The following is a 23,274-nucleotide window of genomic DNA, read 5'->3' as shown; positions in this document are numbered from 1 at the left end:
TATAGCATAGCATAGAATAGAATAGAGAACATAATATAGCATAGCATAGCATAGAATAGAATAGAATAAATAGAGAACATAATATAGCATAGCATAGAATAGAATAGAACAAATAGAGAACATAGCATAGCATAGCATAGCATAGAACAGAACAGAGCTGGGAGGGACCTTGGAGGTCTTCTAGTCTAGCCCCCTGCTCAGGCAGGAGAACCTACACCATCTCAGACAAGTGACTGTCCAGTCTCTTTTTAAAAACCTCCAGTGATGGAGCACCCCCGATTTCTGGAGGCAAGCTGTTCCACTGGTTAATTGCCCTGCCCTCCGGGGCTTTGGGGGATAGTTTTGATGCCCCCTTCTTTGTGCCACATAGAAGCGCTTGTAAGCCGTATCCTGAATCACGGGAAGCAGAGCGTCCTATGATCTTCTGGGCTGTCCTCACCACCCTCTGTGTGGACCCTCTATCGGAGGCTCTGCTACCCCCAAACCAGAGACTGATGCAGTTTGTTAAGACACTCTCCATCCCGCCTCTGTTAAAAAGTCAACTAAAGACCAAGAATCAAAAAGTTAAGGAACCTCGCCCAATAAAACAAGTAGCTGGGGGGGGGGGAGACTATTGTTAAGTTCATAATGGGAGAGCTGAGAACGGCTGCAAACACCGTCTCCTTTCTACAGTAATTAAGTGTGCATTTTTACGCAGGTCTATTTAACAGCAAACCCCACTGATTTCAAGAGGATTTACTCCTAGGTAGGACCTCCTGTGACACAAAGCATCAGGCTGTTGTCTGTTGCGAAGGGCCCTGCAAGCGTGATCACACGAGTGGGTCTTTTTGCTTTTAAGAGGAAAAACAAATGTTTGCCAGAGAGTGTAGGGTGACATTCTGAAGCTGTTCCTGCTTGATTTTTTTTTTGTTTTTGTTTTCCCCTCTTGGAAAACTCTCTTCAAAAACCGTACTACAACCGCTTTTTAAAAAAATCCGAACTGCATGGCACGGAGGCCTGCCATCCATCTTGAAAGTCAGGCGGGCTGGTGTGACAGCCACCAGAGCACCTGTCTCCCTCTCCTGTCAGGAGCTGACGTGCGGCTTTGTCTTCTGCTGCTCACCTCCGCCAGCTCAACCTGTCAGAACTAGCCACTCGTTCACGGGCTACGGAGGCCCTCTGTACCTCTCCTCCCACCATCAGCCGTGAGGGAATAGGTGGAACAAAAGTCCCTTGCTTACAACCCGGTGTAAATAATATGTACAGGTAGGCCTCCGTTTATACCCGTCCATTCAGTCACCGTTCAAACCACAAAAAAAGGGACTTAGGGCCGTTTTCATACTGACAACCATTGCAGCATTTCTGTGGTCCCGTGATCGAAGTTTGGATGCTTGGAAACTGGCATGTACTTGTGACGGTTGCAGTGTGCCCAGCTCAGGGGATCCCCTTTGGCCACCTGCTGACAAGCAAAGTCAATGGGGGAAGCCATCTTTTTAGAAAAGCAACATCGGAGAAGGTTCTTTATGAACGAAAGCCTGCCTCTTGTTGTGATGTACATTTTCACAACTTATAAAACTGCCACTGCCGGTCCTTGACTTGCCCTGCTTTCTTTAGTGACCGTTCGCAGTTACAACGATGCTGAAAAAAGTGACTTCTGACCATTTTTCACACTTACGGCCGTTGCGGCCTCCCCACATGATCCAAATTAGAATGCTTGGCGAGTGGCTCCTATTTATGACGCGGTCACGTGATCATCTTCTGCTACTCTCGGATGAGGTCCATAGGGAAGCCGGATTCCCTTAACGACCGTGTTACTAACTTTACCACGGTGACCAGAGAGGTTGTAAAATGGGCTAAAACTCATTTAACAAAGGTCTCGCTTAGCAACATGAATTTTGGGTTCAATTGTGGTCGTAAATGGAGAACTACTTATACCAGGGGTCTTCAAACGTGGTGGACTTCAACTCCCAGAATTCCTCAGCCAGGCACACGTGGAATTCTGGGAGTTGAAGTCCACAAGTCATAAAAGGGCCACGTTTGAAGACCCCTGACTTATACTATAAGCCAAACATTTTATCTCTTTTGTGACTGGGGGAGAGATACCGGTATGTAACCCAAATATTCAGTAAATATTTACTTTCCAATTAACTCCCTTATATTTTGACCTTCCAGCACTATCCTTTCTCCTTGAAAAGTTGCACCGATGGTTCATTATATGTAACAGGAGAGTCCGCAGGAGTTCAAGGACTCTCTCTTCATCAATCATCCGAAGAACCAGTGACAAGATGTACAGCCACGTATTGAAAGCTTAGACGATTATGGGATGGATGTAAAAAAAAAAGTCAAAGAATATTGTGCTGCATTAGACACAAGAAAGTTGCCTAGCCAGCATTCAGCCCTGCATGGATAACAAGTTGAGAGAATAACAGAATAACAGAGTTGGAAGGGACCTTGGAGGTCTTCTAGTCCAGCCCCCTACTCAAGCGGGAGACTCTTACAGAATCATAGAATAACAGAATTGGAAGGGACCTTGGAGGTCTGCTAGTCCAGCCCCCTGCTTAGGCAGGAGCCCCAATACCATTTTAGCCTTTCCATTGATTGATTAATTGTTCTCACTGTCAGGAAATTCCTCCTTATATCTAGTTGGTTCTCTCTTTAATGATCTTCCCACCTGTTACTTTCGTTCCTGCCCCCAAATGCTTTGGAGAATAGGTTGACCCCCCTCTGCTCTGGGGCAGCCCGCTCAAATATTGGAAGGCTGCTATCATGTCACCCCCTCGTCCTTTTCGTTCAACTAGAGTAGACAGACTCAATTCCTGCAACCCTAACTTTTGCAAAAGTCTAGTATGATGCACTGCACCCCAGAGGAAATCAGGTGTCTGGGAGAGCCCCCCCCCACCACAAAGATCAGACTATCTGCTTCTTCACCCACCCTTTTGCGGTGGGAAGACTGGGTGGGCAGGCAGCCAAGCCCCCCCCCCCCATGCATCCAGACCCCAACCCACTGCTTTGTTTTTATTCAGCAATTGCCCTAAATAAACACAGGAACAGAGATTTCAGCTGTGAGACAGGAACCTCAGTATACAGACCCATATTGTGGAATATTTGGGCGGTGGCTTTGAAACAGGCCGTGAGCAGAGCAGATCTAAACACCGCTGCTCCACCATAATAACGCAGCAAATTAACTCAGCGCTTTGTTAGGCTCCTTTTGTCTGCTCTGTTACGCAGAGCAGCTGCAGCTGGGATAATTTAAGTATCTGAGCTATCATTTCCCCCTACACATGTGTACATGCACAGACATACACACACCCGCGTGTGCACGCAGCAATTGTCAGATGCCACGTCTCCCGCTGGACCTCCGGAAATGCTGCCCTTAGTTCTGAGGAGCCGTTACAGAAGAGCACAAATGATTAGGACAGCCCTGGGGTGTCCTTGGGATGGAAACACCACATTCAACCAATGTATGGACCACATGAAGCAGAAAGGTCACTGACCTGCCCTCCCCACAACTACTCAAAGAGCAGGCTCCTTGGTGCTCTCCGAGCTTGGCTGTTTTGGGGGGATTATTTTGCAGACATTTCACGACCCAACTATGTAACATCACCAGTGCTAGGAGGAGGAGGAGGAGGAGGAGGGTGGTGATGATGACTGTGGGGGTCCTTGGTGCTCTCTGAGCTTGATTTTTTTTTGCAGACATTTCACAAGCCAACTACGTAACATCACCGGTGCTAGGAGGAGGAGGAGGAGGGCAGTGATGATGACTGTGGGGGTCCTTGGTGCTCTCTGAGCTTGTTTGTTTTCTTGCAGACATTTCACGACCCAACTACGTAACATCACCGGTGCTAGAAGGAAGAAGGGTTTGTACTGAGGAAGAGGAAGATGGTGATGACTATGCATTGATGATGTGACCTTCTTCAAGTAATGAAACATCTGCAAGAAAACAACCAAGCTCACAAAGCACCAAGGGCCCCTCATTTCAGCCCTGAGCTACAAACATTCCTCTTTAACATACTCAAAGAACTTACAACAATTAAATAAAAAAGGGAAAACCAAGTGTTGGATCAATGCAGTTAGAATCAGATAACACTTAAATCTTGGAAAAATACGCAGAGGGACCTATTGCGGCAGGAGCTTCTTCAAGAGTTCTTCTCCTGTCAATCTTAAGTAACTTGGCAAATTCGTAGCAGAAGACAGAGTCCCTCAAGTCCTGAGTAGCTACTTTCGACCCCGGTTTCTCTCTACTCTGATAGGATCGGGGTGCTTCCTCAGAGTCAAAAGAGGATGAATTTATTATCTATATCTACCAACTCTTTTGCTCACAATGCCTCCAGCCTTAGCTTCTTCATAAGTCTCTGACCTGCATTTGTGCATTGCACTGTGGAACTACTTTGGGGGTAGCTGTCTTTGCGACAACTGTAGTGTGCAAATTTGCTTATGGGGAATGTAGGAGGCGGAGTGCTGATCCAGGAGTATCCATGTAGGAATCATGGTGGCTAACTTCAAGTACGTCATGTTATGCACCTCCTTGCTTTTTAAGTCTGGCGTTGAGTTAAGGTGCCGGACTAGCATCAGAGAGAGACCAGATTCTGCCATGGAAGTTCTCCATTGGACCAATAATCTATTTTCATCCATTCCACCTACGATTAGGGGAAGGGTAATTCTATTTAGGGGGTCTTGAACCGTCCAAGGAAAAGTGGAATGTGATATAAATGAATTAAACCGGCAAATCCATTTAAAATCCCTTTCAATTTAACAGGTTGCAAACACTGAGGGAATGACTCGTTATATATCTCTGTGCTTTCAAGTCAGTGAAAGTAGGACCATTTATATTTAGCTGAATTGTGCCCTGCACGTTCAGTTTATATATCACTGCCTTGTTTATAATAGGAAGGGACTAATCTGTGTGAATTGCAAGTGTATAACACAGTCTAGACGTCTGTTTCGAATGTGCTCAGTTGGCACTGCAACTTAACAGACTTCGGAGGACCAGGATAAGATAAAGTTGTTTGATTGCAGTCAATTACCAGCCTATGGCTAAAATAAAGCATGAATCAGCTATGCAATAAAATTCTATTGTAGTATTTCTCAGTCTAATAAGCAGCGCATGGCACACACACACACACACACACACACACACACACACACACACACACAGAGGCATAAAATTTAGCAACTGTCCATCGATAGGATTAGAGTTGTGATCAGCTAATAGATAACATGGATAATAATCAGACTCCTTGCTTGGAATTTTCGGAAGGAGAAGATGGAAGATGGTTCCACAAAAAATGGAGCCAACAATGTGGTAAAATGAAGAGACGGCCAGTGGACTGTTTCTTTGATAATAACTCTCGGGACAAGGACTTGAGATCACCCACACCTGCTCCAGACACCTGCTGTTCATGAGGAAACAGCTAGTTAGCTATCTCTGGCAGGTTCAGAGTTCTGGGAGATAACGGAACAGCCATCATGTTCAAACTATGATCGGTGCCTTTGAAAGGACACTACATCTGCACGCTTGCCTTTTTCCATCACTTTTTAAATTGCTCATTAACTGGTTTTCAGCTATTAGAAATCTTCGTATCAACAAGTCCAACAGTTCCAGGTGAGTTTCCTACAATCCTTAGCAAAAGACACTTTTTAACCACAAGTTTAAGAACTTAAACATTTTGAGGAGATTAAACGGCAAAATTTTAATTCTAGAAAGGAATAGTTCATAGCAAGTATTGTTTAGTAATAAGGAGAAACTTCCTGACAGTGAGGACAATTAACCAGTGGAACGGCTTGCCTCCAGAAGTTGTGGGTGCTCCATCACTGGAGGTTTTGAAGAAGAGACTGGACAGCCACTTGTCCGGGTTGGACTAGAAGACCTCTAAGGTCCCTTCCAACTCTTGTTATTCAGTTCTGTTCTGTTATTGGTCACAAAGTTACAAATTGACTTAGGGTCTAGATAAATATGAGATCAGATTTTAGAACTGATTATAAAGAATCCTTAGACAACAGAGATAATTGCAATTAAAGGAGAAGAACACATACATTCCATTTATGCTTACAGAATGAAGCAAACATTGGACATATTGTAGGTTGTTTCTGAAAAACAGATTCAGAAATTAATTTTAGTATTAGTTAACAGAGACAGTGTGTATAAGATACTAGGGAAGAGGAGCAACGTTCACCTGAATAGAGTGAGAGTAATAATGGTTTGATAAAAAAAAAAACTGTTTTCCAAGGAAACTAAGCCATGGCTTGAATTAAACCCCAATTTAAACTTTCTTTCTTTCTTTCTTTCTTTCTTTCTTTCTTTCTTTCTTTCTTTCTTTCTTTCTTTCTTTCTCTCTTTTTCTTTCTTTCTTTCTTTCTTTCTTTCTTTCTTTCTTTCTTTCTTTCTTTCACTCCCTTGTAAACATTTGACAAGGGAAAAAATTACAGCAGTAATTCAGAGGAAAAACACGACAGGCATTTTAATAACATGATCCACCACTTGTGATTAGAAAGTCATATCCATCATCAGCCAACATTAGTCCTCTCTTCGTATTTAAGTGCAATGTTGCTCTTCATGCAAACCATATAGAAAGACAGGCCCCCCATATTGAAGTTTTAAACATTAGAACCACTCATGAGATCAAAAGCATTCTGGGTTCATGACCAAGCAACTATAAATGGAGAACTACTATGGTACCGTAGGTAGGACCATATCTGCTGTTTATATGTCAGCCCCACCAGTTAGTCCAAACCAGGAAATCATATCTGGTGTATTTTGCAGGGATATCTCATTGAAAATAAGACAACTATCCTTGTGCTGCTTTCTGGGCAAAAGTAAATAGAATAAAACCCTCAAAACTAGAATTAAAAACAACCCATTAACTCTCCGTTCACTTTAACAACAGAGCCAAATATTAGTGTCTTATTAAATTCAACTGGCATATGAATTTAATGAATAAATTTCATTTACTTTAAAGAAAGCAGTCCTTTTGGTTGCACATGGATGCTCTGTGATGGTTTTACTAGATGTCCTACCAAGCAGATACCCCCCAAAGATGACCCTTCAGCTCAAGACATCTTCTCCCATCTAGTATCCTACATGCTCACTTGAAATCTATTTGAACACCCGGTGTATAGTCCTCAAGAGAACTACGTCTACATGGAAGGAAGCCCGTAGTGGAGAACCTCAAGGTTAGGAATTGAGCCCAGTGCTCTTCAACATAGAAAACTAGTTCCACCAAATCCCTGTCAATGGAACTCAACCGAGTCCTTAACAGTGCAAGTTGCAGATGTTGGCTCCAGTGTGACCTTAGTTGCCCTCAAGAGAAGAACCAGACCTTAGCTGCCCTCAGAAGAAGCTAAGCGGTGTCAGATGACGATCTACAGAGAAATCTTATAGTTGCAGACAAGACTGGAAAAATCACACAAAAAATAAGAAGACAGCAGGAAAGCATTTCTCTATGGTTTCCAAGAAAGCCACAAAATGTTGAACAAGGATAGTATAAGGACTCTGGCCTTGGGAAGGGGGTTGGACTAGAAGACCTCCATGGTCCCTTCCACACACATGTGAGATGGTCCAATGGTGCGTTCATTCAGAAAACAGAATCTTTCTTCTCAGTAGGACTTGCTAGGAGACAAACCCTCCAGGCAGTAGGGAAAGTTAAAATGAAAAACCTAACACATTTTTTCCAATTTCTTTAATGTCTCACCATCAACCATGCCAAGCAAGTTATTAAGAACGCCGAGTTTCCTACATCATGGCACCTGGGGGAAAAAGGTGATGGGCTTTGCAGCCATCCTCAGTGCTTACTTAGCAAGGTTCCCAGGACTAAGGCAATAGTTCAAGAAGCTTTTCTGCTGGCTTTTGGAAAATACAAACCCAGAAGGTCTGGGACAAAGCATTTGCCTGAGTGCTCCTCTTGCAGAATGCAACCAAACCACATGCAATCAACATCCTCTGGAGAGTAACGATTGAACGTAAGACTCTTCATAAGCTCTGGTTGACCCTCAGTTCCATCTGAGGAGAAGCAGTGAATGTCTTTCCTCATTGAGGCTTTCCTGTTGTCCGTTCCAAAGCAGAGAGGAAGGTGGTTTTCACTTAAAATATTCCCCTGGAACATAATTTTGGATACTGGCTGAACATTTAGTAGGATGCGTCCTAGATGGACAGGTGTGTGTTCCTTCAGTATATACTTTGCAACAAAACTGCACAACAGGTGCAAGCTTAAAAGAGGAGTGTGGAGGATAGAGAGAAGAAATAACAGCTGTTGGTTGGAGATGTGAAGGTGGCAAGTTTAAGACTACTAGCTCTTCTTCTTCTTCTTCTTCTTCTTCTTCTTCTTCTTCTTCTTCTTCTTCTTCTTCTTCTTCTTCTTCTTCTTCTTCCTCTCCTCCTCCTCTTCCTTCTTCTTCTTCATCTTCTTCTTCCTCTCCTCCTCCACTTCAGGTGTCAAGGGAGATACAAAGTTCTGGTTCTTGCTCTTCTGGAGGCCTCAACCATTGTTGATTGGTGTTGTTTTAGTGTGTCTTTGATGTTGTCTCTCCATACCTCTCCGTAGTAGGGAGGTGTAATTTTGAGACACTGCAACTCACATGGCTTAGTTGTCAACATTCCCTTCTGAAAAACTCCAGGCCACTCTTTCAACTTGCTCCTCCACAGAAGAAGAAAATGATGTCACGGCCACGGGTGAAGATTGATGGCCCAATCCAAATAAGAGTTACTGAGCATCAATGTTATTGCAGGGAATATTTTTGGAACCCTTGCCTGCATTCCTGAAAGTCCTCGGCTTCCTCGTCCAAACATATCATGGGCTAAGAATTCCTCACATTTTCTTCAGCAGTCTTCCTTTGGGTCCTGTACGATGGCGCACTTCTTCCCCCCAGTTGTGCGTGCACTGGAAGCATCCAGGCCAATGACGGGAGGGAGGAAGATGTGAAGAAGAAAATTGTCCTATTTCAGATTTTGGAGAGAGGAGGAGGAGGAGGAAATTCCTATTTCTTGAATTTCACATCATTTATTATAACCTTCCCTTCTTCAACTAGCTCCCTAGGTTGCTGAAAATGATATACAGATAGTCCTCGACTTACAATCACAATTGAGTCCCAGGATTTCTGTTGCTAAGCAAGAAGGTTTTTAAATGAGCCATGCCCTGAATTTAGAACCTTTTTTTAATGTTGTTAAGTGAATCACTGCAGTCTTTAAGAGGATCTGGCTTTCCTCATTCACTTCACTAGGAAGGTTGTAAATAGTGATCACATGACCCTGGGATGCTGCAACCAGGATAAAGGCATGCTCAGGGGAAGGCCACCTTGGCTCTTTTATGACTCGTGGACTTCAACTCCCAGAATTCCTGAGCCAGCCATGCTGAGGGGAAAGGGAGAGTTTCCAAGCTGAACCATGCTGGCTCAGGAATTCTGGGAGTTGAAGTCCACGAGTCATGAGAGAGCCATAGTTCCCCCATGCTGGCTCAGGAATTCTGGGAATTGAAGTCCACAAGCCATGAAGGAGCCATAGTTCCCCCATGCTGGCTCAGGAATTCTGGGAGTTGAAGTCCACAAGCCATGAAAGGGCCATATTTCCCCCATGCTGGCTCAGGAATTCTGGGAGTTGAAGTCCACCAGTCATAAAAGAGCCAAGGTTGCCTACCCCTGGGCATGCTGGTTCCCAAACTCCCGAGTCAATCAATGAAACCCTTTGCCTCCAGGAGTTGTGGGTGCTCCAACACTGGAGGATTTCAAGAAGAGATTGGACAGCCATTTGACCCAGAGGGAATAAGGTCTCCTGCCTCCGTAAGGGGGCTGGAGCAGAAAACCTCCCAGGTGCAATCCAGCCTTATGGTTCTAGGTTCTATGTCATTTTGTTCATTTACAGCATTTACAAACTGGAGCAATGCCTACGGTACAACGGGACATTCAGAGACGGACATCATTAGAACCCAAAACCAACCACGGCTGGTTGATTCAGCAACCATAAGTTCCCTTTTGTCAAAAACAAAAGTGTTTTTTCAATCACAAAGCTGTCAGACCAAAGTGGAACTGCTGGAAGAGCGGGCAGCTCTGCCAAGACCTTTGGAGCACCTTGAAAAGAAAATACTGACTTAGCCAAGTGGAAATGAAAACTGGTTTCCAATCCTAGAGGTTTAAGGCCAGATGACACAGTGATGCACCCCAGCTGTTACACTTCTGGCTTGCAGGGTGATGTTTTGCACAGAAGGGAGGTGGAGATGCTTCCATCTTTGGGGTCAAGGGTCACATCTGTCCAGCTTGAAAACTATTCTGCTCACTCAAGTACTTGGCTCGGTGCCACGAATCCCAAACGTGGAAAGAAAAGGGGGACCGAATCAGGAGCACAGCAAAAGGTCAAAGTTCACTGCACGGGATCCTAGTTCACGGAAGATCTGAGCCAGGTCAGCACCGAGATGACCTCAAATGGTCTCAGAAAGAGAGCCAGGACCCATTCCGATTAGTATTTGGATGGAAATCTATTAGGAAATCTCTGGATCGTTTGTACCTAAGATGTCAAAACCACATCCCAGGAAGAAAAGAAAAAAAGAGGTTGAAAATTACTTTCATCCTGCTGGCAGGAAAACGAAGGGTGTGTTCCTGGGATCATCAGGAACTGATTCAAAGGGATCTTTCTCCTTTGAAAGGACTCGAAAAGAGGTAGTCCTCATTTAGCAACTCAGTCATTAAGTAAGGCAGTCACTGAGGGGAAAAAAATCACATGATCGCGACTGTGCTTACAATTTTACACAGGGCAATGCATACTAGCTGGCAGTAATGGCCAACACATGACTGAGAGAATGAGAGAGTGATGCGGTGAAGGTTGCAAAATTACATTTTCATCATCATCAAAAAATACAGTCAGTGCTCAAGGCAGTCGCTAAACAAGAAGTGCTACCTGTGGTTTCACTTTGGCTAACCATGGTTGAGGATGCTGTGTGCATGCGTGCATGCTTGTTTGTGTGTTAGTTCATTCTGCAAACCCACTCTATTTGGCTAGTTTATGGTGCGAGACAGTGTGCAAATTCAGATTTAAATTGATTACGTCCTATGAACCTACTCTGAATCGGTTTGGGCCTTCAGTCCTCCTACTCATTAAAAAGTCATAGACTGCCCAAGGAGGTGCTGATACAGTTCTACAAAGGAACGGCTGGCTCTGCCATTTGTGCTTCCATAACTGTTGGGTTTGGTACGGCAACCAAACACGACAGACCAGACTTCAACGGAGAGTTAGGAGTGCAGAAAAAAACAGTCGCAACCAGCCTTGCCTTCTGTTGAGGACCCGGGTCATAAAGAGAGCTGTGAGATTCTGTAAGGAGCTGCCCCAAAGAAGAGAGAGTCAAGCTATTCTCCAAAGCCCCTGAAGGCAGGACAAGAAGCAACAGATGGAAACTAACCAAGGAGAGAAGCAACCTGGAACTAAGGAGAAACTTCCTGACAGTGAGGACAATTAACCAGTGGAACTACCTGCCTCCAGAAGCTGTGGGTGCTCCAACACTGGACAGCCATTTGTCTCAAATGGTATAGGGTTTCCTGCCTGAGCAGGGGGTTGGACTAGATCAGGGGTAGGCAACCTCAGCTCTTCTATGACTCATGGACTTCAACTCCCAGAATTCCTGAGTCAGCATAGCTGGGACGAGTAACGCGCTCACTCTACTACATGGCACTCGGGATTCGACCCGCCAAACTGCCGACCTTCTGATCGACAAACTCAGCGCCCTAACCCACTGAGCCACCGCGTCCCTTTTACTTGGTCAATACAGAATTCTAATTCTGAATCTAATTCTAATAATTCTAATTCTAATAATTCTAATTCTAGTCTGCTATAAGAAGAAGTGGAGGAGATACAATGTGGGTCATCACGTCGTGGAGAAACTTAAAAGTCCATCCTGACAAAAATCCTGAGCTAACCCTGACTGATTTATCCAATGACCCATAAAAGGGGGTGACTTCCTTTTCATTGATGAAGATGTTCAAGCTAAAGCTACACAACTGTCTGTCATTGAGGTCCAAATTGCTTTAATTTAGATTATCACATTAAGCAAAGAGTTGGACTCACAATCAATGGGGTTTCTCCCCCCCCTTTTTTTTAAAAAAGCCATAAGCAAAAAACCAGAATCAAAAGTAATTTGCAATTTCTGGCCCTCTCATAAAATCACAGAGGAAAAACTAAAATCAGATGAAGCTGCTTCCAAGAAGCTGTCTGAAACAAAAAGAGCTTCGTGGACCACAGAAGACAAGCAAGGGGGAGAACTAATCTAATCTCCCAGTAAACAATGTCCCAGGGACAATGGGAAAAGCCAAACCTGGCGGGCGGGCAAACAAGGCCTGGCGCTGAGGATCTTGGAAGGCATCTGACCCCAGATTATCAAGGACTTTCAGGAGCACTATTACTGCTGGAAACTCTGCTTTGCAAAGAGTTTGGAGCCACAGCAGCTGACTTAGCAGTGGTGTCATATAGTTACGGCACTCAGGGGCATCTCCACATGTGGAGCACCTGACAATCATCTCGCCTGGATCAGGAAACTAGATCAGCCCCACATTTCGGGAAGGACACTGTTTAGCCAGTACGAGAAGAAGCCACGCATAGCTTGCGGTGTTCGAGAGGGGCCCAAGCTACGATTCTACCTTTCGGGAGAAAAGCAACCAAAAGCTGACTTCCCTTCTCCAGAACCATCAGCTTCTACAGTTCCTTTAAAAGAAGGACTTGCAGAATACGCAAAACTGCCTCTTCTCATTAAAGCAGCCGTGTCTGTTCAGGGTGAGCAGGGTTCCTGAAGGTCTTTCCTGCCTCTTTCAAAGGCTTGGCACGCCAACAACTTAAGGGTCAGGACCAACTCAGAGGCTGCAAGGAGAAGCGAAAAGGGCAGGAGAGCCCATAGCACCTTTCTTATGGACATCGACAAGGTTCTGCTGGCGCTGCAGATTGCGTCTCCAGAGGCAGCCACTAGATGGTAGCAAAGCGATTCAGGGACATACAGTATGACTCTTTGCTGCCACCTGATGGCCTTCCGGATCTTGCAGTCTTGATATTATTAAAAAAAATTGCTTGAAGGCAGAGGTATATGGTGGGGGGGTGTCAAAAAGTCAAGAAATCAGCCACCATAATGCAATGAGCTCCACTCTTTTTGTGTGTGTAAACAAGAATGGTTGTAGTCACCATCATGACCTTTTTGATATATACACACACATACACAAATACCGTCCTTGCTTGAAAATAGGTAAGATAAAAATGTAACAGCTTTAGAGTTTATTTAAAGGGTTTGTGAAGAATACAGAGCTAAATGCCTTGTATATCTTGTACTACAGTACCGAGATGCTTTCTAAAAGGATTTAGGCATGACCTATACCTTTATTTACATTCAAACTGTAGCCAAAGAAAAAGATATAAAATTCTCTGCAAATTTATTGATGGCCTTTTATTTATTGCACCTACTAAATTCATCTTTTAAATACAAAGCTGTATGGGACTTGCATCATAAGCTTATCTTTTCAGCAAGAGATAGAGTCCAAAAACATAATTTAGCCCAAACTGAGCTTTTGTAAAAAACAGCCTCATCTCTGACCTTGCATTCCTTTTCCCTCCCCCCTTCTTCTCCCCCCTCCCCACAATCCTCCTGGTTTTTATTGAAAGCCATAATTTGCCTGTGTGTCTCATTGCTCGTTCAAAAAGGAATAAGGTAAAGGTAAAGGTTCCCCCGCACATGCGTGCTAGTCGTTTCCGACTCTAGGGGCCGGTGCTCATCTCCGTTTCATAGCCGAAGAGCCAGCGCTTGTCCGAGGACATCTCCGTGGTCATGTGGCCGGCATGACTAGACGCCAAAGGCGCACGGAACGCTGTTACCTTCCCACCGTAGTGGTCCCTATTTTTCTACTTGCATTTTTACGTGCTTTCGAACTGCTAGGTGGGCAGAAGCTGGGACGAGTAACAGGTGCTCACTCTGCTACGCGGCACTCGGGATTCGACCCGCCAAACTGCCGACCTTCCGATCGACAAGCTCAGCGTCCTAACCCACTGAGCCACCGCGTCCCATACAAAAAGGAATACTTGACAGCTAATCTGTTATGAGAGAAGGACAGGATATTTCTTTTTGCAGATCCGGTTTGCTTGTCTGAGTAGGTCCAGGGTTCAGTTTCATAAAGATCTGCTATGCCTTCAACTTTGATAAAGAAGAGGGGGGCAACCTATTCTCTAAAGCAGCAGCCCCCAACCTTTGGGGCACCGGGGACCGGTTCCAGGGAGAAAGGATTTTCCACAGACCGGAAGGGGGATTCGCTTGTTTGCATGGCCCACGTTCTGGCATGGACCGGGGGTTGGGGACCCTGCTCCAAAGTCCCTGAAGGCAGATCAAGAACTAAGGAGAAATTTCCTGACTGTGAGGACAATTAAACAGGGGAAGACCACCTTTTTAGAACACACACACACACACACACACACACACACACACACACACACACACACACAGAAACATATAGAGAGAAAGAGAGAGAGAGAGAGAGACAGACAGACAGACAGACAGACAGACATAGATAATAGAGTGTGATTTATTTTGGATTTTATATCCAGTGGACACTGTTTTATTTGCAAATTACTGATTGTAACCCAGTAAGAATCATCTGCTTTGTCTTTAGCAGCATGGAACAAATGAATGAATAAATCAATCGGATTGGCTGATTCATTGATAAAGTTATAGGCAAGTTTGTATATTATATTTTCCACAAAGGAGGAAGGGGGGAAGGAGGAGGAGGAGCAGAAGGAGGAGACGGAACCGTCTACATTTGCTGTGCTTTTATCATTAGTTCTATCCTACATGACAAGATCAGTTCAGCTTGCTAGCCTGAGGAAAGCCAGGACTAAGGAAATCAGCACACATTTAAAGTCTACTTGGAATCAGCTCCTTGAATGAATTCCAGATGGTTCCTTTCACTGTCCCGTTAGGGTGAACTAGGCCAGCACCAACTTGAAAGGAGGCGTCCTTAAATCAACCTGCCAAATGCCCATTAAACCTCACACTCAGCTAGCTATTTTGTAGGGGGAAAGAGAGAGAGAGAGACGCTCCTAAAATACTAAACACACAGTGACGTTTATCGAAGTCTTAATTTGGACCAACAGCATTTTTAGCTTTCACTCCGGAAAGCAGGCTTGAAGCAGCCAGCAAACAGCATCGAAACAAGCAGAACCTTTGGTGTTAAATTCCTTTGATGGAAACGGCACTCAGATAACAGCATCCACAGACACCTCCAGGCAGCCAGGTAGGACTAAATCAAGGTGAATGAGCATCCAGATAGTCCTCAGTTTACAAACCGTCCGTTTAGCGACCATTCAAAGTTACAGTGGCAGTGAAAAAGGCGACCTATGGCTATTTTCACACAACCATTACAACACACTCATGGTCAAGTGATTAAAATTCAGATGCTTGCAACTGGCATGTACTTGTGACGGCTGCAGTGTCCCAGGGATCAAGTGATCCCCTTTTGCGACTTTCTGACAATGGGGAAGCCAAATTCCCTTAACAATTACGTTACCAATGTAACAACTGCAGTGATCCCCTTAACCAGTGTGGTGAGAAAGGTCGTAAAATGGGGCAAAACTCTCTTAACAACTGTCTCATTTAACAACAGAAATGTTGGGCTCAATTACAGTTATAAGCTGAGGACTCCATTTCCTTTCTCTCAACCCTTGTTGTTCCCAATCCTTTCCTAAACGTACTGCCCTCCTTCTCACACACAGACTATGAACCAAACTAGGACCCACAAATTGTAAATCATGCTTTTCCCGGTCATGGAAGCGTATTTTCCCAAAGGAGAAGGAAAAAAAAAACCCTGCCGAAATCTGCATTTAAGATAGAAGGTGAGAAAATAGAAAGGCGCCTTAGAATGGAAGTAAAAATCCCTTTTTATTACTGACTTAGTTTGATTCAGTTTGTTGGCCATGAAGTAAAAAAATATGAATCGCCTCACTGTTGCACTCTTTGGCTTCTTCTTGTACCACAGTGCTGTGTCACAACATCGAAACAAGAAGCAGGACAGTACTGTTCACATGAAAGAAAGGGTTGGCTTCCTTCTCTAATAGCATAGATCAGGGGTCTTCCAACCTGGCCCTTTTATGGGACTTGTGGACTTCAACTCCAATTCTGGGAGTTGAAGTCCACAAGTCATAAAAAGGCCAAGTTGGAAGACCCCTGTCTTAAATCTAACAAACAAAATGGAGGCTGGCTGAGGAATTCTGAGAGTTGAAGTCCACAAGTCATAAAAGGGCCAAGTTTGAAGACCCCTGGCTTAGATTGTTCTCTTATTCCAGGGGTAGGCAACCTTGGCTCTTTTATGACTCGTGGACTTCAACTCCCAGAATTCCTGAGCCAGCCATGCTGAGGGGAAAGGGAGAGGTTTCCAAGCTGAGCCATGCTGGCTCAGGAATTCTGGGAGTTGAAGTCCATGAGTCATAAAAGAGCCAAGGTTGCCTACCCCTGTCTTATTCCAATGTCTAAGGAGATTCCTTGGTCATCCAAGGTCATGGTTGTCCCAAAGGGGCTTTTACAAAAGGCAACTGGACTTTCTTGGTGTTTTTTTTCCTTTGAAAACATTTCTCTTCTCATCCAGAACTCAAGAGCTAAAGAAGCTTCTTGAATGAGAAGCAAAATGTTTTCAAGGAAAGAAACCAAGGAAGTCCATCCAATTGCCTTTTGGGGGAAAAAGCTCCTTTGGGCTCTTGTTCCAATATTCTTTGCAGAATCATAGAATCCAAGGTTTATCTGGGCAAAAGCAAAAAGCCTTGGAAGGAATAGGAAACAATGCATGCTGTTCCCTGCTGTGGTGAGTTATTATTATATTATTCTGCTTACTTCGAAGGAGAAGACGGACGGATGGATGGATGGATGGATGGATGGATGGATGGATGGATGGATATCTTCTCCTACCTCATGCAGCCAAAGAAAGCTGGCATGTTATGGATGATTCAGTTTGACTGATGAAGCTCCCTCCTTTCAACATTTTGATTTCTCAACCCTGGAGCTGTACAGCTGCGAAGTCATATGCACAAATCATAACAGAAGGACACCAAAAAGCTACGAAGCCAACAAGAGAAATAAACTATGGTCCTGTCATGGTGGCGCGTCCATGATGTAATGAACACAGCACAATCTCCATGTTAATATATAATAAATCTATCATAATTAATAGGCTAAAAGGTCATGCTCTTATTTAAAGAAAGAAGCAGCAGCTTAAGTTGTAAGATGAAGTGTTTGGAACAAAGAAATCTTTTTATATGCCTTGAGCTGCTCACACATCAACAAGAAACTGGAGCTTTTGATAGCGAAAGTGGACTTTTTGAGGCTGTTATTTGCAGTGATGTAATGTAAACATTCACAGCACATTTAAAAATGCGGATTAATGTAAAATAAGTAGACTGGGCAAGACTGTCCTTTATATAAACATATCATTTTTATTGGGATGAAAACAAACCGAGTTCTGAAATCTTTTTTATTTAAGAAAGGGGATTCAAAGGATAATTCTTCACATTCTGTTGAAACCAGAAGCTGAAATCTGCATGAAAAATGACTTGAAAGCTGATGACACTAACTCGATAGCAAAAATGCAACAACCTAGTAATAAAAGTCAAGGAGCATCATGGGAAAAAATGAGACTAAAATTAAATATAAAGGAGACCAAACTTGAGGCAGCAGGTAGAAAAACCAGGCTTGGAACTGACAATGAAAATATCAGAATGATGGCTAGTTTTACAGTCAACCATCAATAATGAAAGAATGAGCAGTCAACGTATGACTATCATGGACCCAAAATTGCTAACTGAGACATTTGTTAAATGGGTTTTGCCTCATTTTAACGACCTTTCTTGCCACAGTTCTTAAGTGAATCACTGCAGTTATTAAGTTAGCAACACAGATGTTAAGGGACTCTGGCTTCATCATTGGGTTTATTTGTCAGCAAGGACACTTGCAACCATCATAAATACGAGTCAGTTGAATTTTGATCACATGACTACGATCTGACTGGAGAATTCTGGGAGTTGAAGTCCACATTTCTTAAAGTTGCCCAGGTTGGAAAACATTGCACTAAGAAATATATAACAGGAAATAGACTTCCTAAGAGAGATGATTTTTAAGATGTGGGAAGAGAGAAAGAGGAGAGACCAACATTTTCCATCTATTTAAGTGGAATTTTCAGCAAGTGTTAGACAATTCAGGGTACCTCAATGGGCCCACTGTCCCACAGGTGCTTTTTCAGGAGGCAACTGGACTTCCTTGTTTTTCTTTGAAGATGTTTCACTTCTCATCCAAGAAGCTTCTTCAGCTCTGACCGGATGGTGGGGAACGGAAGGATTTATATGACCAGCTGTCTGCAAGGAGTATAAATCCTTCCCTTCCCCACCATCCGGTCAGAGCCGAAGAAGCTTCTGGGATGAGAAGCGAAACGTCTTCAAAGAGAAAACAAGAAAGACCAGTTGCCTCCTGAAAAAGCAACTTTGGAACAACCAGGATCTGGATGACGGTGAGTCTCCATAGACAATTGGTTAAATTCATTGTATTGTTCAAGTTTTTTTAAGTCATTGGCTGCATTTGCTCCTCAAAAATAAAAAAAAAGATAACACAACAATAGAGATAGATGCTGTCTCTTGGTGCCTTTCAGTTGTTTGGGACTTTCTGCCCAAGGTGTGGGTACTTTGTGTTGACCAGGAGCTGAAAGTCCACACATTTTAAGTAGAATATCTTTATTTTTGTTGCGCATCTCACAACAAAATTAATGCTGTCCACGCTGCACACTACTCACGAGTAAAAACATACATAATATTCACACATCCTTCACATTCTAAGTTATTCTCAGGTTGAAAAACACTGAGATAGGCCATCATCCCCACCAAAAGTACGTTTTCTGCCTCTCAAACACAACTTCTGTTGACAACATCTGTTTTGACTGACGGGCGTGGGGCGCTCTGATCAGCCAATTCAGAAAGGGGTTTAGCTTAGACTGCGATTTGATTTCGATCACTAAATGGGAAGGACTCCCCTTATATGGACTCGGTCCAACTCTTCCTCAGATGTCAAGACTATTTGAGAGCCTTGTTTTTCTTTCTTTTAAAGTAATGCTAATAATAAATATAATTATGCAGGCATAAATGTAATGGCAGTCACATAACATCTGCAAGGAATTGTGGGTTAAACATCTCCATATGTCTTTCAGGGGTCTAAATTTACCCGGGCAGGATTTCTGCTTTGCATTTGTCTACCACAGAATGGAATATGCTGACGAAACTGCAGACATGTACCTAGATGTATGAATTTCATGCTTGTATCCATGGAAAAAAAATACAGCTTTTCATTTCCTTTAAATTGCCAACAGGTGTTATCACCTTTTTAACTAAACTCCCATATTAGAACTGAAAGAAAGGGAAGCAGTGGGGGAGAGAGAAGAAATGGATTCAAAGTAAGAGGTTTTTGTTGGCAAACAAACCAAGTGTTGGTAAGTTGTGCTGTGAAACAAGTCAGAAAATCAAACAAACCTAGTGCGTGAGAAAAAGAATTAGTTTGAGACAAAGAAAGGAAAAGAAACACATGCACGAATGGAAGCTTTACTTTAACACTCAAACAAACACAGGACGTTAATAGGGCCAGCGGCCACATCTAAGAGGCTGCTTGCCTCCTGCAAGCAGTCCTTGACTTACATCCACATTTGGGACTGGAACTTCAGTTGCTAAGTGAGGCAGTGGTTGTGCCTGATTTTACAACCACTTTTGCCACAGTTCTTAAGTGAATCACTCGGCTGTTAAGTGAATCAAATGCTTTTAAGTGAATCACAGGTTGCTAGTGGATCACAAGTTGCTAAGTGGATCACATGGCTGTTAAGTGAATCCATGGCTGTTAAGTGAATCCATGGCTGTTAAGTGAATCTGGCTTCCCCTGTTGACTTTGCCTGTTGGAAGGCAGCTGGAAGTTCACAAATGGAGATTTATTTGTTTATTATTCAGATTTCATACTTCTTCACCTCCCTCAGAGAGGGGATTTGCGGTCACATGACCCCAGGAGAAGCTGCAACTGTCATAGGTCCATGCCAGTTGCCAAGCCTCTGAATTTTGATCACCTGACCACGGGGATGCTGCAACAGTTGTGGTCAGTCACAAGTCACCTGTTCCATGCCGTCACAACTCAGAACAAACAAATGGTTGTAAGTCAAGGACAACCTGCACATGAAAAACAGAACCGGGTGCTGCAGGCAATTAATTCAATTTTCCCTTTTTCAGAAATGGGGCAACCTAGAAAGCTAGAAAACTGACAGCAGGAAAAAACAACCATCAAGTCTGCCCTTGTGAGGTTTCTTTTATGTTTTTCTTTTTAATTCATTGTTGTTTTTTATTCTATTACAATTTTTATTCTATATTTACTTATTGCCAGATGATGGGCATGTGTTTATCCCAAGCCCATTTAAAGTTTCTGCTGAAAGTTGGTTCCAAACTTCTACTTAGCCCTTCTGAGAAGTCACACTTTGTAATGTGACTTTTGAATTTCCTTCCTGCCAGTCTGAGGTTCTCGATTTTTGCGTCCTATTGAAAATTAATTAATATGGAAAACATGCCGTTTTTCTTTTCTGCACCCAACAGCACATCACACCTGATGCAAAATCTGTGTAACAATCTACGCAATCCCTTAAAAACACTCCTCCACCACTCTGTTTGTGTAGTTGGGCATCAAGAAGGGTGACAAATATATGCCGAAGAATTATTCAATTTATCTACACTTGTCGTGATAAAGATTGGGAATCACCTCTTTAGATATTCCTTTCATCTTCCGCTATTATTCTGTTTCTTTTTATTTTTCTTCTCTTTTTCTTTTCTTCCTGCACTTTTAATTATTTCTTTCCATTCTCTCCTCTTTCTCTAACTTCAGCTTGTATTCATTTTCTCTACCGTAATCAATAAAAGAGAAGTCTTATTCAAAGAGAAGAACACTACGTGAAAAATGAAAGAATACGTTTTGATACCCACTAAGAGACAATGCATTATCATACATTGGTCCCTCAACAGTGCCTGCCTTTTCTCTGTTGCATGAGAAAAGCACATCTTCCTTCCCTCACCACTTTCTACCGAGGGACGATCGAGAGCATCCTGTCATATTGCATTACAGTCTGGTTTGGAAGCATCCCTGCTTCGGATGGGAAGGGGGTGCAGAGAGTGGTGAGGATAGCAGAAAAGATCATTGGCAGTTCCCTCCCTCCCATCCAGGACGTGGCCCATAAGCGATGCTTGAGCAGGGTCCGTAAGATTATCTGGGACACTACACATCCTCTTCACGACCTGTTTTCCTTGTTACCTTCTGGGAGGGGGCTCCGTGGTATCCAAAGCAGAACAATTAGATTCTGTAATAGCTTTGTACTGTATAATATCAGCCTTCACTCTCAAGACTCTTTTTTCCGCTATGTATTCAAAATGGACAGTGATTGATATTTATTTATATATATTATATATTAATACCACTTTACAACGCCTTGGTCAGGCCACACTTGGAATATGTCATCTAGTTTTGGTCACCATGATGTAAAAAAGATGTTGAGACTCTAAAAAGAGTACAGAGAAGAGCAACAAAGGTGATCAGGGGACTGGAGGCTATCAGGAACGGTTGCTGGAATTGGGTATGTCTAGTTAAATGAAGAAAAGGACGAGGAGTGACAGGATAGCAGCGTTCCAGTATCTCAGGGGCTGCCCCAAAGAAGAGGCAGTCAAGCTATTCCCCAAAGCCCCTGAAGGCAGGACAAGAAGCAACAGATGGGAACTAGTCAAGGAGAGAAGCAACCTAGAACTAAGGAGAATCTTCTTGACAGTTAGAACAATTAATCAGTGGAACAACCTGCCTCCAGAAGCAGTGAATGCTCCTATACTGGAAGTTTTTAAGAAGAGACTGGACAGCCATTTGTCTGAAATGGAATAGGGTTTCCTGCCTGAGCAGGGGTTTGGACTAGATGACCTCCAAGGTCCCTTCCAACACACACACACACACACACATGTATATGTACATGTGTGTTCTGTACATTCTTTTGAGAGCAGGCAACAGAATTTCATTTTTGAAGTAGGCCGGTGTGCTCAAGAGTAAAAAATGCAATAAAAGTCATCTCAACTCATCTCATCCTAGCCTAGCCATCCTATCTTATTTTTTAAAAATCCTGCTTTTCAGATTTTCTCCATTCATTAAAGTATTAGAAACAAAAGACCTTCAAAACAAGGTCTTGATTTGATTGTTGTCCTCTAACGTTGATCAATTACTATAAACGCAGGCAGGTTTTAGGATGCCAATTCGCCTTCAATAAGCCACTGCTGAATGACCAGTGATTTTTTTTTTAAAAAAATGGTGACGATAAAAGAACACTCAGTACTTGCCAAAGCAAAGGACTTAAGTGGATTATTTTAAATATAAGTTGCATATTTTTGTGGACGCTTGTTTTTTTAAGGGAAGATAGGTAATTTTGCAGGATAACAGACTCTTGTCCTTAATCCAAAGAATGTTAATTCTGATTAAATAGGAGACCAGTCTCTCTACTATAATTAGCATCTCGAGTCTTGTGGTAAACCACAAAGTCTATCAAGCTCTCCACCACCAGAAGAAATTCTGCTCTCTTTTTAGCCCAGTTCACGTTTTTTGCTTGCAGATCATGCTACCCCCTGCCCCCCTAAACAGAGCAGCAAAAAAATTCTGGGATTTAAGACCTAAAATCATAACAGAAGGAATCTGAAGCCAAAGTAGGAGAATGGATGTCAGCTTTGACCACAGAAGGCAAAAGGCCGTTGGCTCTAATCAAGGAAACCTGAGCTGGAGAACTTACCACAAAAGTTACTCCAGCTTTGAGGGCAGGGTGGAAATTGAGGGAGTGGATAGATAGCCCTGCTTATTTGAGTGATTTGTTTTATGGGCTCCAAGAAAAGCGTGATAAAGAGAACGCTGTGTAGTGCAAGACAAAACCCACCACCTCCTTTTTTTTCAACTCTGCATCTTATGACGGGACACAGAGTGCGTTCTCCTTTTTTTAAAAAAAAACCAAACTCTGATAGGAACACAAAACATTTAGGCTTCCTGCCAGGTTGGTAAATAATTCCAGCACCTACTGTTATTTCTGATGATACCAGGAATTGTGTGTCCTTGCTGTGGAGACTGAGTAAAGATTGAGTAAAGAGGCACCGTGTTGTCTGCGCAGAGACCGCAAAGACTGGGGCTACTTCTCCTTATCACCCAACTTTTTTCCGGCATGGAACTCACAGGGATCTGTGTCTCCATCCCGACTGTTTATTCCTACCCTTTGGCCCCAGCCTTGGCT

The 23,274-nt window shown here is 43.3% G+C and overlaps 1 protein-coding gene across 1 annotated transcript in view; it reads right to left on the bottom strand.

The window, feature by feature from the left end:
• Positions 1 to 23,274, bottom strand: part of FGFRL1 (fibroblast growth factor receptor like 1) — a 139,658-nt gene that overhangs the window by 50,364 nt on the left and 66,020 nt on the right. The gene's annotated exons all lie outside the window — the stretch shown is intronic.

The sequence above is a fragment of the Vipera berus genome, assembly GCF_964194415.1.
Source record: "Vipera berus genome assembly, chromosome: 4".
In the NCBI taxonomy this organism is placed as follows: domain Eukaryota; kingdom Metazoa; phylum Chordata; class Lepidosauria; order Squamata; family Viperidae; genus Vipera; species Vipera berus.
The sequence above is the reverse complement of the archived record's forward strand: the minus strand, read 5'-3'. Positions and strand labels throughout refer to the sequence as shown.